The 12,773-nt window shown below is 49.5% G+C and overlaps 1 protein-coding gene across 2 annotated transcripts in view; it reads right to left on the bottom strand.

Annotated features, from left to right (window-relative positions):
* Nucleotides 1-12,773, bottom strand: part of DYNC1H1 (dynein cytoplasmic 1 heavy chain 1) — a 916,572-nt gene that overhangs the window by 349,355 nt on the left and 554,444 nt on the right. The window lies entirely within an intron of this gene.

The raw sequence follows: 12,773 nt of genomic DNA, 5'->3' as shown, positions 1-12,773 counted from the left end.
GTTATCAGACACTGGTGCATCGTACAAGTCCCACGCGTCTTGATCTTGGTCATCGTGGCTCATGGCGGTGTGAGCTGGCGAATGTGACGGGGTGTAAGTTGGCGAAGCCGGAGTTACAGGTGGAGGCGAGGGAGGAGGTGTTACCTTCTTTGCTGGTTGTTGCTGAGGAGCCTCTAGTGCTATAAACTGAAGTGTTCTCTTTCTTTTGACAGGTGGAAGGGTACTGATCTTCCCTGTCCCCTGCTGAATAAAGATACGCTTTTGCGTGTGATCCACTTCAGTGGATTGCAGTTCCTGTTCGAATCTGTGTTTTTTCATTTGTGAAGACATAGAATGTTCTTCAGTATATGAGCCTGAAACTGGGTCTGTTGGTGCTTTTACCGGCTCCGAAAACCCTGTTGTTTGTGTTTTCGGCTCCGAGGTAACCTTCCTCTTTTTTTGTGCCGAAAAATCTTGGCGTCTATGGTCTTCGGCGCCACTGTCTCGGCGTCGATCCGTGTCGACACCGAACTCTCGGTGTCGATGCTTCTCTTTAGCACTCTCTCGGTCCCGAGGAGGCTGCGTGCCGGTGTCTCGACCGGAGTCGGACGATCTCGACACTGAATGGGCCTTTTTCGGTGCCGATTGTTGGTCACCGGGAATTTGGGTTGAGCCATGGCCGGTTGGCAGTGGCGTCCCCTGGGCCTTTTTACCTTTTTTAAGTTCTGATCTCGACGTCTTACTCACAGTTTTTGTATTGTCGAGTTCGTCGGAGTCTGAATCCTGGATGGAAAAGGCTTCCTCCTGTTCCTCTTCTGTCTCGAACTGTCGATGCTTCTTTGGCGTGGACGCCATCTGCAGTCCTTTCGCTCGACAGTCGCGCAGAGTTTTTCGGGACCGGAACGCCCGACAGGCCTCACAGGATTCTTCGCTGTGCTCGGGTGACAGGCACAGGTTACAGACCGAGTGTTGGTCCGTATAAGGATATTTGTTGTGGCATTCATGGCAGAATCGAAACGGGGTCCGTTCCATCGGCGTTGTTCTCCACGCGGTCGGGCCGACTAGGCCCCGACGGTGTGCCGAAATCTACCCCGAAGGGCACCGAAGCGCTTCGATGTTCAATGCGTCGTCGTATGTGTTTATCTCGAACCGGATCGCAACGATACCGTCGAAAATCTTCCGTTTTCAGCTATCTTTCCGTTCCGAAACTCGGAGCGACAGGAACACGTCCGAACCCGATGGCGGAAAGAAAACAATCGAAGATGGAGTCGACGCCCATGCGCAATGAGCACAGAAGGAGGAGTCACTCGGTCCCGTGACTCGAAAACACTTCTTCGAAGAAAAACAACTTGTAACACTCCGACCCAACACCAGATGGCGAGCTAATGCAGAACATGTGTATCTACAGCGACAGATGCCATCGAACACCACTGTTCCTTTTTGGTGGTGAGGTACTAGTTCTGTGGCTTGTTTTGTTAATAGTGCTTGTACCTCTATTTGTAACAGGTCTAGATGTTGTGCCGACAGTTTGTGCGCTCTTGGGGGAACATCTGGAGGGAAATGTGTGAACTCTATGCAGTAACCATGTTGGATAATTGATAGAACCCATGTGTCCGTGGTTATGTCTTACCAATGTTTATGGTAAAGTGTTAATCTTCCCCCTACTGGTGACGTGGGTTAGAGAAGTGTGACATTGGAGTCACTGTTTGTTGCTGGGGGCCTGCTTGGTAGGCTTAAACTTTCCCCTTGATCTTGGGAATTGTCCCCTGAATGATCCACAAAACCCCCCTCTCTGGTATTGGGACTGGTAGGTGGGTTTTGCTTGAGAGGTGGATGTCTCTGAAGGTTGTTGTCTAACACCTCCCCTAAATTGTGGTTTTCCAAATGTCCCTCTATACTGGGAAGAGTAGAGCGCGCCCATGGCTTTGGCCGTGTCTTTCTTCATCTTTTCGATGGCGGTGTCCACTTCCGGCCCAAACAGTTGCTGCTGATTAAACGGCGTGTTTAACACTGCCTGCTGTATTTCAGGTTTGAATCCTGAGATTTGTAACCAACCATGTCTCCTGACAGTGACTGCCGTGTTTACAGTTCTTGCGGCAGTGTCAGCGGAGTCCAGTGCCGAACGAATCTGATTGTTGGCGATGGCTTGCCCTTCCTCTACTACTTGTTGAGCCCGTTTCTGATAGTCTTTAGGTAGATGCTGAATTATGTCACTCATTTCATCCCAGTGAGCTGGGTCGTAACAAACGAGGAGGGCCTGCGAATTTGCAATACGCCATAGGATGGCAGCTTGCGACGCCACTCTTTCCCGCTGCGTCAAACTTGTGAATATCAGGGGGTGGTGCATCTCCTGATGATTGCGAGTTTGCACGTTTCCTTGCGGCACCAACCACTAGAGAGTCCGGTGGGAGCTGCTGCGTAATGAACACTGGGTCTGACAGGGGTGGTTTGTACTTTTTTTCCACCCTCGGAGTGATGGCTCTTCACTTAACTGGCTCCTGAAACACTTGCTGTGCATGCTTAAGCATGCCTGGTAGCATAGGCAGGCTTTGGTATGACGCATGCTTGGAAGCCAGGGTATTGAATAGGAAGTCATCTTCCAGTGGCTCCGAATGCATACTGACATTATGGAATGTCGCAGCCCTGGCCAAGACTTGGGTATAGGAGGTGCTATCCTCTGGTGGAGATGGTTTTGAGGGGTAGCACTCACGGCTATTGTCTGAGACAGGGGGATTATAGAGGTCCCATGGATCTACATCATCTTGTGTTTGCATAGTGTAAAGAAATGGCTCCCTGTTGCAGTTACCCCCCACTTTTTGCCTGATACTGATGCTGACTTGACTGAGAAGTGTGCTGGGACCCTGCTAACCAGGCCCCAGCACCAGTGTTCTTTCACCTAAAATGTACCATTGATTCTACAATTGGCACACCCTGGCATCCAGATAAGTCCCTTGTAACTGGTACCTCTGGTACCAAGGGCCCTGATGCCAGGGAAGGTCTCTAAGGGCTGCAGCATGTATTATGCCACCCTGGAGACCCCTCACTCAGCACAGACACACTGCTTACCAGCTTGTGTGTGCTAGTGAGAACAAAATGAGTAAGTCTACATGGCACTCCCCTCAGGGTGCCATGCCAGCCTCTCACTGCCTATGCAGTATAGGTAAGACACCCCTCTAGCAGGCCTTACAGCCCTAAGGCAGGGTGCACTATACCATAGGTGAGGGTAAGAGTGCATGAGTACTGTGCCCCTACAGTGTCTAAGCAAAACCTTAGACATTGTAAGTGCAGGGTAGCCATAAGAGTATATGGTCTGGGAGTCTGTTTTACACGAACTCCACAGCACCATAATGGCTACACTGAAAACTGGGAAGTTTGGTATCAAACTTCTCAGCACAATAAATGCACACTGATGCCAGTGTACATTTTATTGTAAAATACACCACAGAGGGCACCTTAGAGGTACCCCCTGAAACTTAACCGACTATCTGTGTAGGCGGACTGGTTCCAGCAGCCTGCCACACGAGAGACATGTTGCTGGCCCCATGGGGAGAGTGCCTTTGTCACTCTGAGGCCAGTAACAAAGCCTGCACTGGGAGGAGATGCTAACACCTCCCCCAGGCAGGAGCTGCAACACCTGGCGGTGAGCCTCAAAGGCTCACCCCTTTGTCACAGCCCCGCAGGACACTCCAGCTAGTGGAGTTGCCCGCCCCCTCCGGCCCCGGCCCCCACTTTTGGCGGCAAGGCCGGAGAAAATAATGAGAATAACAAGGAGGAGTCACTGGCCAGTCAGGACAGCCCCTAAGGTGTCCTGAGCTGAGGTGACTCTAACTTTTAGAAATCCTCCATCTTGCAGATGGAGGATTCCCCCAATAGGCTTAGGGATTGGACCCCCTCCCCTTGGGAGGAGGCACAAAGAGGGTGTACCCACCCTCAGGGCTAGTAGCCATTGGCTACTAACCCCCAAGACCTAAACACGCCCTTAAATTTAGTATTTAAGGGCTTCCCTGAACCTAAGATTTTAGATTCCTGCAACTACAAGAAGAAGGACTGCCAAGCTGACAAACCCCTGCAGAGGAAGAACAGAAGACACCAACTGCCTTGGCCCCAGACTTACCGGCCTGTCTCCTGCCTTCCAAAGAAACCTGCTCCAGCGACGCTTTCCAAGGGACCAGCGACCTCTGAATCCTCGGAGGACTGACCTGCTTCGAAAAAGACAAGAAACTCCCGAGGACAGCGGCACTGCTCCAAAAGAACTGCAACTTGGTTACAAGGAGCAGATTTAAAGACCCCTGCAATTCCCCGCAAGAAGCGTGAGACTTGCAACACTGCACCCGGCGACCCAGACTCGACTGGTGGAGAACAACCAACTCAGGGAGGACCCTCCGGCGACTCTACGACTGTGAGTAACCAAAGTTGTCCCCCCTGAGCCCCCACAGCGACACCTGCAGAGGGAATCCCCAGGCTCCCCCTGACCGCGACTGTCTGAACTCCATTTCCCGACGGCTGGAAAAGACCCTGCACCCGCAGCCCCCAGCCCCTAAAGAAACAGAACTTCTGTGCAGGAGTGACCCCCAGGAGGCCCTCTCCCTTGCCCAGGTGGTGGCTACCCCGAGGAGCCCCCCCCTTGCCTGCATCGCTGAAGAGACCCCTTGGTCTCCCATTGAAACCTGAAGGAAACCCGACGCGTGTTTGCACACTGCACCCGGCCGCCCCCGCGCTGCTGAGGGTGTACTTTCTGTGCTACTTTGTGCCCCCCCCGGTGCCCTACAAAACCCCCCTGGTCTGCCCTCCAAAGACGCGGGTACTTACCTGCTGGCAGACTGGAACCGGGGCACCCCCTTCTCTCCATTATAGCCTATGTGTTTTGGGCACCTCTTTGACCTTTGCACCTGACCGGCCCTGAACTGCTGGTGTGATAACTTTGGGGTTGCTCTGAACCCCCAACGGTGGGCTACCTTGGACCAAAAACTGAAACCTGTAAGTGACTTACTTACCTGTGAAAACTAACATTACTTTACCTCCCCCAGGAACTGTGAAAATTGCACTAAGTGTCCACTTTTAAAACAGCTTATTGTGTTTTATGTGAAAAGTATACATGCTAATGAAATGATTCAAAGTTCCTAAAATACGTACCTGAAATACCTTTCAAATGAGATATTACATGTAAAATTTGAACCTGTGGTTCTTAAAATAAACTAAGAAAAGATATTTTTCTATAACAAAACCTATTGGCTGGATTTGTCTCGGAGTGTGTGTTCCTCATTTATTGCCTGTGTGTGTGTACAACAAATGCTTAACACTACTCCTTTGATAAGCCTACTGCTCGACCACACTACCACAAAATAGAGCATTAGTATTATCTCTTTTTGCCACTATCTTACCTCTAAGGGGAACCCTTGGACTCTGTGCATACTATTCCTTACTTTGAAATAGTGCATACAGAGCCAACTTCCTACACATAGTATGTATGGGTGACTGCAGTGGGCGTGCCAATTGGTGACCCTGTCCTTTGTGGCGAATGTGGTGGTGATATTTCTGGAGTGAAATGGCGAGTTGGTGATTTCTCTCTAGCCACTTTAGCTCTTGGCTGATCAGTCTCTGTTTGTGGCTGAAAAGCCAACTTTCTCTTAAATTTGAGAGGAGGGGCAGTTTGAATTTTTCCTGTATCCTTATGGATCTGTATTCTTGCTTGAGTTTGGTCAAACTCTTCAATGTCCAGCTCCTCTTCAAACCTGTGCCTCTCCTTCAGTTGTTTGGAGAGTGTAAGGAAATGCCTCCTTGGAATGGTTACCCCCTGACTTTTTGCCTTTTCTGATGCCAAGGTATGATTTGAAAGTGTGCTGAGGCCTGCTAACCAGGCCACAGCACCAGTGTTCTTTCCCTAAACTGCACCTTTGTCTCCACAATTGGCACAACCCTGGCACCCAGGTAAGTCCCTTGAAACTGGTACCCCTGGTACCAAGGGCCTTGATGCCAGGGAAGGTCTCTAAGGGCTGCAACATGTCTTATGCCACCCTAGGGACCCCTCACTAAGCACAGACACACTGCTTGCCAGATTGTGTGTGCTGGTGGGGAGAAAATGACTAAGTCGACATGGCAATCCCCTTAGGGTGCCATGCCAGCTTCACACTGCCTGTGGCATAGGTAAGTCACCCCTCTAGCAGGCCTTACAGACCCTAAGGCAGGGTGCACTATACCACAGGTGAGGGCATAGGGGCATGAGCACAATGCCCCTACAGTGTCTAAGCAAAACCTTAGACATTGTAAGTGCAGGGTAGCCATAAGAGTATATGGTCTCGGAGTCTGTCATACACAAACTCCACAGCACCATAATGGCTACACTGAAAACTGTGAAGTTTGGTATCAAACTTCTCAGCACAATAAATGCACACTGATGCCAGTGTACATTTTATTGTGAAATACACCCAGAGGGCATCTTAGAGATGCCCCCTGAAAACATACACGACTTCCAGTGTGGGCTGACTAGTTTTACCAGCCTGCCACACACCAGACATGTTGCTGGCCACATGGGAAGAGTGCCTTTGTCACTCTGTGACCAGGAACAAAGCCTGTACTGGGTGGAGGTGCTTCTCACCTCCCCCTGTAGGAACTGTAACACCTGGCGGTGAGCCTCAAAGGCTCACCCCCTTTGTTACAGCGCCACAGGGCATCCCAGCTAGAGGAGATGCCCGCCCCTTTGACCACTGCCCCCACTTTTGGCGGCAAGGCTGGAGGAGATAATGAGAAAAACAAGGAGGAGTCACTGGCCAGTCAGGACAACCCCGAAGGTGTCCTGAGCTGAGGTGACTCTTACTTTTAGAAATCCTCCATCTTGCATATAGAGGATTCCTCCAGTAGAATTAGGGATGTGCCCCCCTCCCCACAGGGAGGAGGCACAAAGAGGGTGTAGCCAACCTCAGGGTTAGTAGCCATTGGCTACTATCTTCCCAGACCTAAACACACCCCTAAATAGAGTATTTAGGGGCTCCCAGAACCGAGGAAGACAGATTCCTGCAACCTGAAGACAAAGGACTGCTGACCTGAAGCCCTGCAGAGAAGACGGAGACCCCAACTGCTTTGGCCCCAGCCCTACCGGCCTGTCTCCCCACTTCAAGAAAAACTGCAACAGCGACGCATCCCCCAGGGACCAGCGACCTCTGAAGCCTCCAAGGACTACCCTGCATCTAAAAGGACCAAGAAGCTCCAGAGAGCAGCGGGCCTGTTCAAGAAACTGCAAAAACTTGCAACAAAGAAGCAACTTTTTAAGACCACACGTTTCCCGCCGGAAGCGTGAGACTTTCCACTCTGCACCCGACGCCCCCGGCTCGACCTGCGGAAAACTAACACCACAGGGAGGACTCCCCGGCGACTGCGAGCCCGTGAGTAGCCAGATGTTGACCCCCCCGAACCCCTCCCCCCCCCCCCTAGCAACGCCTGCAGAGGGAATCCAGAGGCTCCCCCTGACCGCGACTGACTGCTTCAAGGAACCCGACACCTGGAAAACACACTGCACCCGTAGCCCCCAGGACCTGAAGGAACCGAACTCCAGTGCAGGAGTGACCCCCAGACGACCCTCTGCCTAGCCCAGGTGGTGGCTACCCAGAGGAGCCCCTCCGTACCCCAAGTTGAATTATTTTCTAAGTCCCATCACATTCTGAGATGCCCTACAAAACCCCCCTGGTCTGCCCTCCGAAGATGCAGGTACTTACCTGCTGGTAGACAGGAACCGGGGCACCCCTATTTCATTGAAGCCTATGTGTTTTAGGCACCACTTTGACCTCTGCCATCTGACCGTCCCTGAGCTGCTGGTGTGGTAACTTTAGGGTTGCCTTGAACCCCCAACGGTGGGCTACCTTGGACCTAACTTTGAACCCTGTAAGTGTTTTACTTACCTGTGAACTTAACATTTACTTACCTCCCCCAGGAACTGTTGAAATGTGCGCTGTCTAGTTTTAAAATAGCTTATTGCAATTTTTGCCAAAACTGTACATGCTATTGTGATAATTCAAAGTTCCTAAGATACCTGGGTATCATTTAAAGTATTGTTTGTAAATCCTGAACCTGTGGTTCTTAAAATAAACTAAGAAAATATATTTTTCTATATAAAAACCTATTGGCCTGGAATTGTCTGAGTGTGTTCCCCATTTATTGCCTGGGTGTGTACAACACATGCTTAACACTACCCTCTGATAAGCCTACTGCTCGACCACACTACCACAAAATAGAGCATTAGAATTATCTCTTTTTACCAATATCTTACCTCTAAGGGGAACCCTTGGACTCTGTGCACACTATTTCTTACTTTGAAATACTATATACAGAGCCAACTTCCTACAGGTAATATAGGGAGTAAACCCCTGTTCCTTTTTGATGGTGTGGTACTAGTTCTATGGCTTGTTTTGTTAGTAGTGCTTGCACTTCTATTTGTAGTAGGTCTAGATGTTGTGCTGAGTTTGTGCGTCCTTGGGGGAACATCTGGAGGAAATTGTGTGAACTCTATGCAGTAACCATGTTGGATAATTGATAAAACCAAAGTGTCTGTGGTAATGTCAGACCAATTTTTGTGGTATTTTGTTAATCTTCCCCCCACTGGTGATGTGTGTTGGGGGAGTGTGACACTGAAGTCACTGCTTGTTACTAGGGGTCTGCTTGGCAGGCTGAAATTTTCCCCTTGCTCTTGGGTACTGTCCCCTGTATGAACCACGAAACGCCCCTCTCTGGTACTGAGACTGGTAAGTGGGTTTTGTTTGGGAGGTGGATGGCTCTGAGGGTTGCTGTCTAAACCCTCATCTAAACTGTGGCTTCCTAAATGTCCCCCTATACTGGGAAGAGTAGAGCGCGCCCATGGCTTTGGCCATGTCTGTGTCCTTCATTTTCTCTACTGCATTGTCCACCTCCGGCACAAATAGTTGTTTGCTGAACGGCATATTTAATACCGCCTGCTGTATTTCTGGCTTAAAAAGGAGAACTTCGTAGCCATGCATGCCTCCCGATGTTGACTGCTGTATTGACAGTCCGTGCTGCTGTATAGGCAGAATCCAGTGCAGAACGGATTTGGTTGCTGGAGCTGGCCTGTCTCCCCCCAACCACCTGTTGAGCCCGTTTTTGATGTTCCTTTGGTAAATGTTGGATAATATCCTGCATTTCGTCCCAATGTGCTCTGTCCTAACGGGCAAGGAGGGCTTTTGAATTGGCGATACGCCACTGGGTGGCTGCTTGCCACGCCACTCTTTTCCCTGCTGCGTCGAATTTACGTCTTTCTTTATCAGATGATGGTGCATCCCCTGACGATTGAGAATTTGCCCGCTTTCTTGCAGCTCCCACTACAACAGAGTCCGGAGGGAGCTGCTGTGTAATAAACACAGGGTCAGACGGGGGAGGTTTATATTTTTTTTCTCTCCCCTTGGTGTAATGGTCCTCCCTTTGACCGGTTCCTGAAAGACCTGTTGTGCATGCTTAAGCATGCCCGGTAACATTGGCAGGCTTTGATATGAAGCATGCGTGGATGCCAGTGTGTTAAAAAGAAAGTCATCCTCCACTGGTTCTGAGTGCATAGTGACATTGGGGAATGTTGCTGCCCTAGCCAATACTTGGTGTAGGATGTGCTATCCTCAGGAGGAGAAGGCTTTGAAGGATAACACTCAGGACTGTTGTCTGAGACTGGTGGGTCATATAGGTCCCAGGGTTCTGCATCATCTTGCGTCAGCCCAGTATGTGTGGGTGACTGTGCCATTGGTGTGCCAACTGGTGACCTTGTCCGTTGTGGCGAGTGAGGTGGCGACATTTGTGGTGAGAAATGTGGGAGTGGTGACCTTTCTCTAACCACCTTTGTTTTTGGTTGCTCAGTTTCAGTCTTGAGCGGAGGGATGGTTTGAATTTTCCCTGTGTCCTTTTGGATTTGTAGCCTTGGTTGAGTTTGGTCAAGCTCTTCCGAATCCAGATCCTGCTCAAACCTGTGCCTCTCTAAGTTGTTGAGAGAGCCCATGTTCATCCGTATAAGAAGTCTTTTTCGGCTCTGAAGCCTGTGTTTTTCGGTACCGAAACACCCATGGATACGCTCGGTCTTGGCTCCGAGAGGCTCTTTCGAGGCTTGTTCGGTACGACCAATCAGTGTTGACTTTTTTCGATGCCGGTTTCTCGACCCAAGTCGGAAGACTTCGGCACGATCTTGGCCTTTTTCGGTGCCAAAGATGTTATCTGGTCACTGCCTTTTTTGTGGGTCGAGCCATGGCCTTCTGGCAGTGGCGTCCCGAGGCCTTCGGTTTCTTCACTTGACTTTGGGGCAGGGTCAGGGCAGGTGTACTCACTTTTTGTCCTGCCGTCGGTGGCCGGTGAAATTGTGTATACAGAGCCAACTTCCTACAGGCATACTAAGTACCGCTTTTTTAACTTATGGCTTGAAGTCTAAACATCAAAGCCACGCATGCCTTCTTAGTAAGAGGCTGGTATTTATACCACATGCAGCCGTATCAGAGGCATCTAATGCACATCTGATAGTATTGTTTGCAATTGTTTACCCCTCTGAAACAATCTGCTGGGCACATTTTTGGTGCTCATCTGGGAGATACTGGAGGAGCTCCTCCATCACATCCCAGTAGGTGCGGTCACACCAAGAGAGCAAGGCTTGAGAACTGGCAATACGCCAATGATTTGTCACTTGGGCAGCCACTCTTTTGCCTGACGCATCAAGTCTCTTGCTATCCTTTTCTGGTGGATGCGAGTCCCCCAGTGGCCTGGCTGTCAGGTCTCTTCCTGGCAGTGGTAGCCACTATGGAATCTGGAGAGGCCTGAAAACTGATGAATAGTGGGTCGGAAGGTGCAGGCTTGTATTGCTTGTCAACTCAGGGTGTTATAAACTTAGAGCGGACAGGCTCTTTAAAGATGTCATCTGTGTGACAAAGCATTCGTGGGAGCATAGGGAGAAAGTGAATGTGTCTGTGGATGGTGGTGTGGGTATCAAACAAAAGATTCTGCTCTACTGGGTCTTTATGGAGATGCACATAGTGATAATTGGCTGTCCTTGCAGTGAACTGTTGGTAGCCAGTAGTGTCTTCTGGAGGAGAAAGCCATGCAGCATATAAATCTGGATCTGTGTTAATGATAGTATCTGGATCATAAGAGTCCCAAGGGTCTGTGTCTGGATGTGTGTTCCCCTGCAAACAAAGGTGAACCTTAAAGGGTGAGGTCTCCTGCACTGGAAGATGCAGGAGATTGAGGAGGAAGTGAAGGGGGTGGATGGGAAGCAGGAGTGGTGAATGTGGTAGATCAGGAGGAGGAGGAGGTAAAGGCTTGGTGGCAGTGGCCTTGAAGGTCTTTTCCGGAGTTGATGAGGTGTCCAAAGCCTTCAGGAAAGTTAGTTTCCTCTTAAAAGTAATATATGGGGTAGACACAATGGGTTATGTCCCTTTTTGAATATATAACAGACATTGTTCAGTGTGCATGGTCTCTAGTATCAGCTCAACAGGAGAACATGTAGTGGCGGATTGACTAGAATCCAATTGCTCCGAAGGGGTAGTATTTTGACTTTTCGGTACAGCTGATTTTAATCGCTGGAACTTTTTCAATGCCAAAACTGATTCCAAGCTGCTTCGGCTCGGAGCCGATACACTTGGTGCCAAAAGTTCAGTGGTAAGCATTCGTAATTAAATAGAAGAGGTCAATACTTTAAAGACCGCAGTAGTTTTCATTTTCTGAGATGCCAATCCGACAGGAGGGGCTGCCGAAATGTCCTTTCGAGATGGATGATGGCCTGGTAGCAGTGGTGGTCCCCACTGGCAGTGGTGGTCAGGTGACCTCAGTAAGGTCTTTTTATGAGACTTAGTGGGGGGCAGGAAGGGCTGCAGTACTCACTCGCTGCACCAATAGCACCTCGTGGCTTTCCATATCAGACTGAATGTCAGTGTCTGAACCTTGAATGGAAACTGCCTCCTCCTGTTAGGTCTACTCCTGTGCATGTTCTTCCCAAAGATGTCCAGAGTGTCCTCTGGGGATTTATGCTGCATCTCCAACATGCTCACCCTTTGGTTCCGAAGGGTCTTCTTCGATCTGAACGATCTACACGTGTCACAGATAGCCTCCTGATGATCCAATGAAAGACACAAATTACACACCTGGTGAAGGTCGGTTTTGGGGAACTTGGAGCAGCACAGAGAACAGAAATGGAACGGTATCTGTTCCATCAGTCCAGCATTTTCGTTGGTGCCACATGGAGATAGCCCCAAGGCCGCACGGACACCGAAGAGTGAGTGGTTGGTCCTGGACCCGACGAGGTAGAAACTAACAGAACACAAGATGGAAAACGCAATCGAAATAACAATACTGTCGAATAAAGGTCAGGCAGAAAGAAAGTCTCAGACAGTAGCAAGTCGAAGACGGAGCGGAGAGTAAAAGTCCGAAACAGACAGATGAGAGAAAAAAATCTAACAAAGGACCAAATAACCATCCACAGTATCAGTGAGAAGGAGTAGTCACGATCACATGACTCAAAAATGCTTCTTGAAGAAAAATAACTTGTAACACTCCAAAACTAACACTAGATGCCAGAAGTATGCAGAAACCATTCTAGTTGTCCTTAATTATAGCTACATTAGTAGCACTAGGAAACCAACCCCAAAACTCATTTGCTTGCATTGCGGGCTTTAATCCCACAACAGTGCTTATATTACACATCTGCATGCATAACTCAACAGCTCAGAGCATTATTCACTTAACATCTGTGACAAAATAGTATGGTTGTGGGCAGTCAAAACGTTTTTAATCTGACATTTTTCAGGAAATTATTTATGTAGTCAACA

This window comes from Pleurodeles waltl, chromosome 9, assembly GCF_031143425.1.
Source record: "Pleurodeles waltl isolate 20211129_DDA chromosome 9, aPleWal1.hap1.20221129, whole genome shotgun sequence".
In the NCBI taxonomy this organism is placed as follows: Eukaryota; Metazoa; Chordata; class Amphibia; order Caudata; family Salamandridae; genus Pleurodeles; species Pleurodeles waltl.
Note: the sequence above shows the minus strand (reverse complement) of the source record. Positions and strands in the feature narration are given on the sequence as shown.